Source organism: Pteropus medius, unplaced genomic scaffold, assembly GCF_902729225.1.
Source record: "Pteropus medius unplaced genomic scaffold, Ma_sr-lr_union100, whole genome shotgun sequence".
Classification (NCBI taxonomy): Eukaryota; Metazoa; Chordata; class Mammalia; order Chiroptera; family Pteropodidae; genus Pteropus; species Pteropus medius.
This window is the reverse complement of record NW_024355008.1, coordinates 8,919,228-8,924,250: the sequence shown is the minus strand read 5'-3', so window position 1 is coordinate 8,924,250 and position 5,023 is coordinate 8,919,228. Positions and strand designations below refer to the sequence as shown.

The 5,023-nt window shown below is 33.0% G+C and overlaps 1 pseudogene; it reads left to right on the top strand.

Moving 5' to 3' along the window:
* The first annotated feature begins 3,981 nt into the window (after positions 1-3,981).
* Positions 3,982-4,100, top strand: LOC120598256 (uncharacterized; annotated as a pseudogene).
* Positions 4,101-5,023: the final 923 nt, after the last annotated feature.

Sequence of the window (5,023 nt, the reverse complement as noted above, 5' to 3'; positions counted from 1 at the left end):
TTAATATAATACATGTTAGTTAAAACTTATTTTATGCCTTCCCAATTTTTAAACTAAACTAATATTAATAAAAGTTCCTAAGTTTTCTCTCTGTTCCAATTGCTTTATATAGCCCTTATTACACACACACCTTATTTTGCCCAAGATTATACCCTCTCTTTGAGTAGGTAACATCTGGAATATAATAGTTCACACTTGTACATAGCTCTGGGTAGATCCATCTGGTACCTATTAAGTATTGTCTCATATTAAAGACCTACATTTTAGTTTTGTTTATGATTCTTCAATAAGTTTTTACTTACTTAAAACATAGAGATATACCATTAGCGTTTGAAAGACTGATGAAATTCTATTAGTTAATCATGTTACCAAAACTATTATCTTGGTAATTACAATAACGAAACACTCATTTCTATAAAATGAGATTTAGAGCCTTTCAGTTGGGTTGAATCAATATGAAAGGAAATAAAAATTGGAGCTAGGTTCTCAAGCAGTTTTGGTTTAAAATGTGTAAATAGATGCAGGGAATAATTCTCCTCTTGGTTCCAGGAGAGTTATAATTGTGATTCCTCATACATAAAAATGAGCGTATGCCCTAAAGTATGTTGCTATACTAAATAACTACTTATATTTAAAAGTTCGCAATTGGTTGGCAGTCAATCCAATTAGGCAAAAATAGAGTTTTCTTTTCTGTACTACAGAAAAAAGAGTTATTTCATATCATTGTTCTTATGAGAAGGTGAATGAAAAAATGCCAATTACGAAATTGTTTAAACATTCCTTATACTGTCCCTTCTGTAATCTACTTCTTACCCATTGGTAATTTTCATTGATATTAGAAATCACTTGATGTTTCTGAGATGAATACTGATTGTAACCAAAAATTTTATCTTATTATACTCTGGGACCTAATTTCACAAAAGCCCTAGGAAGAGAAGTCTATCATAATTTAGAAGCCAAACTCTTAATGGTATGTATGAGAGGATATTTTAAGGACTCTTATTTTTACTTCACATATTTCTGTATTACTTAAACATTACTATATCCATGATAAAGAAATATATATATATAAACAGTACATAAGAACCATTAGTGCTTGAAAGACTGAGGGAAATATTATTAATTAATCACAAATAGAATATCTATTTGTCTATCAAATCTATCTATCTACCTATCTATCATCTATCTAGTGCTTCCTTTATATCAGGTACTTCTCCAAGCCCTTTACATTTGTCCTTTCAATCTTGTGTAATCTTGAGCAAGTTACTTAATGATTCTGTGCCTAAAGTAATAGAAATATCAACTGTATCTGTTCCATGAAGTGACTATTAATATTAAGTGGAAAAAAGGTGTGAGTATGTATGTATGTATGTATGTAGGTATGTATATGTGCATATGTATATATATATTTCTTATTTTAACAGTGTCTGGTACTCTGTAAATATTGAGTAGATATTGGCTATTATCTAGTAGAATGAGAGCTCGATAAGGTCAAGAATTTTTGCCTCCTTTTTCACTTCTATATTCCCATTACTCAATATTAAATAGCTTATAATATGCGCTTCATAATATTTAGTGAATAAAAATGATCTTATAAGTTAGATATAATGCAATCACCTATTATTTACAAGTAAGATAATTGAGACAGAGAAATCATCTAACATGGTGAAGATCACACAGCTCCTAAATAATAAAACTGATTTTAACCCAGCCAATTTGACTCCAAGAGCTTGCATATTTATCCCTTCTTCTCAACTATCATATTTTTAGAACTAACAAGATAAAAAGAGAATTAGTTGCAGAAAACCAAGATCTGAATAAGGCCTTTAACTAAAGCTATCATGAAATCACACCTTCCTGAAACAGCTTTCTGGAGCTGAATGTAGAAAACATACTCTTAGGTAGGCATATTCTGCCTAAGAAACTAGAGAAATTAATACCACAACTGTAGGATGATTTCACCAAGGAATATTTAAATTTTAAAGCCAGTCATAAAAGAGTTAATTCCAACTCACCACTCATGCCCAGAAGAAAAGGTTTTACGAAGACAGATAAATGTCCCTCTCTAAGAAATTCTAGAAGATTCTCAACAACTCTTTCCTCTGCCAGTTGTAATGCTGTTCCCAAAGGGTGTCATGTATTTAAATCAGTTTGAAAATCATAAAAATCAGAGGCCAAAGGTAATATATAAAAAAAGTCATGAAATAAGCAATTTCTCTAGATTTATCCTAAAGAGCATCCTGGATCCCACATTGAAATTCATTCATCTCAAACCAAAATCATCACCTATTCTACTGTTTAAGCAGATTACTATATGCATAGTAGAGGCATATTCATTCATATGGCTTTTATTTAAAAGGTCTAGATTTTTATTTACTAAAAATAAGTTATTTGTGAACAAATGTATTACCACGAGAGCAAGAATGCTATTTAAATGGATGAGAAAAGATCTAAGAGAAAGATATGAAAGTAGGAAGATCAAATATTAAATATCAAATAGAGTTTTAGAAATATGTTTGGAGAGTCTAAAACTTTTTTTAAAATGAGAGATAGTGATGTGATTATTCTGTTCATTCAGAAAGTTCCGTTTAATTGGTTTTGGTTTTGACTCTTAGGCATGGATTCAGTAAGGTTAACACTTACAGTCTTTGAATTCATTTGTTTTCTTGCTGTCATTTATCATCTACTAAGAAATTTTATATGAAGCAATTTATATGTGACTTTTGCTTAAAGGAATTGTCCCTTGATTTTTAAGATTTTATCTTTTTTTTTCCTTTTTCCTGTTGCCTTTTGCTTTGGACAGGGAGGTAAGAAGTTCCCATGCCATAATAATGAACTGATTCTGACCTGCCAACACACAAATGGAATGTACTAGAAGGCTATAAACTCAACTGAATCTAAGGGAAGCTGGGAAACTAATCTTGGATAACAGTCAGGAATCAAGGGCTAGGGCAGCAAAGGCAAACTAGTGGGAACAGCGTGATCTGAACCCCACTGTGGACAATGAGCCCCCAATTATTGCTAGCATCACTCTCACATGATTCTAAGTCTTACAAGAAAGCATTCATTTTTCTAAGTCCAAGTATGTACCTAATACAACTTCTTCCATTCATGCAAGGATAAAGAATGGAAGAAATTTGGTCTCTCTCTAAGATTACATACAAACAAGGGCAATTGGGATGCTATTAGAAATATAGGACTGAAGATATGCTGCAGACAAAAAATTACAAATGCCCAGTACATACACAGTTGTACAGAAGTTGGCTGAGCCTTAAGCAGAACTGATCAAAAGATTCTATGTATTATAGAGGGAGTACTCACGAATTTTGAGCAAGTTGGCTGGAGCCAAATCTTTGCTTCCCTATTTCCTAGATAGGAGACCTTGTATGTAGAACTTAACCTCTCTGGACCTGTTTGTTCATCTACAATAGTATCAATATGATGACTGTTCTGAGGATTAGCAATAACTCACCTATTACACTACTGTCCTCACTGAACGACAGCACTCCGCAGAGATGACAGGAGCCTTTGTGCCATTATGTATCCTCAAGGCTGCATCCATATCTTTTTAGGCTAATATCCTATTGACATTCTCTATTCTCTGGCCACAAAAACTTGGCATTCTGCCTCAAATTATTGCAAATAACACAAACTGGACTTTATTCAGACAATTTTCCCCTCTCAACCAATTCTGAGAAATTCATCATTATTCATTTCTTTAATGCTTAGTATAATTCACTATAATCATCTCAGATTTTCCCTCTGCTATTGAGGGACCATATGAATTCACTGTTTGAATAATAACTGTCTTGAGAGAAGTGAGAATTTGCTAAGTCATTAATTCTTATCGCCTTCACATTGTAAATCTTTATTTAATTATTTTATCTTAGCCAGTGCAGTGTTAGAGTCTTCTGAAGAAAGCAGGCCTTTTAAAAAATAAGTCCACAGTTGCTGGTGAAATGACTTAAAAGCTGATTCCTTATCTCTGGCCATGCCACCCTGAATGTGCCCGATCTCATATGATCTCGGAAGCTAAACAGGGTCGGGCCTGGTTAGTACTTGGATGGGAGACCACCTAGGAATATCAGGTGCTGTAGGCATTTAAAAAAAAAAAAAACTGATTCTTTCAAGTGGACAGCATTGCAGACATTGGTGATTTGCGTATCAAATTAAAAGTAAATGGTTATAATCCAACCATGAGTTCCAAAGGGATTTGATACTTATGAGCTCACCTTATTTCAGGTTAGTTTAATCGCTAGCGTGTGAATGCATCCACATGCCTTTTCCTTAAGAGCGACTGGCCATCTCACTCTGTCTGAACAGATGGGCCTTCCCAAGTGCTGAGATCCCCAGCTCTGCTTCCTGTTTGTCTCAACCCAGGAGCAGTGGCTGATGCTTAATGAAAAATCTGTTCTTGCTGCAGTTAGTACATAAACAAGCCAATGAACTTACCCTATAAAATTAAAATGTAGGTATTGAGGAGCTGTAGGGGATTTAACAACCAAAAAAATGCATTTACCCCATGGATTATTATCTCAATTACAGGTAATTAGCAGAGAAATATACTTATGTAAATTCATGTTATTATTAATGGAAGGTGATAATTATAGTTTAAAGGAGTGTCAGTATAATCTTTTATAATCCTTATGATCCCTTAAATAGATGTCAATTATCTCCAGTTTGCATAAACATATGGTAGGTTAATGCAAGCAATTGTATTTTTTTAATTTATAACATTAAAGGTAACATTTGTTTTACAACCGCTTAGCAGATTAAAGTGGGCAGCAAATCTTCTTTTATTTGGAAAACAAATTTTGTGTGCTAATATGCTAATTTGTAGTACATGTAAATATCACTTGATTTAGAAAGCAAGCAATGGACCCTCCCTACACTGATTATTTTATAATGTAGCCATATTATCTTATTTGTTTGGAAAAGTTTGGTTAAATATAAATGACATTTCACTCCATGTGATGTTATACATTACTCAGTTATTATGCATTTTAAAAAGATTGTATTTAGG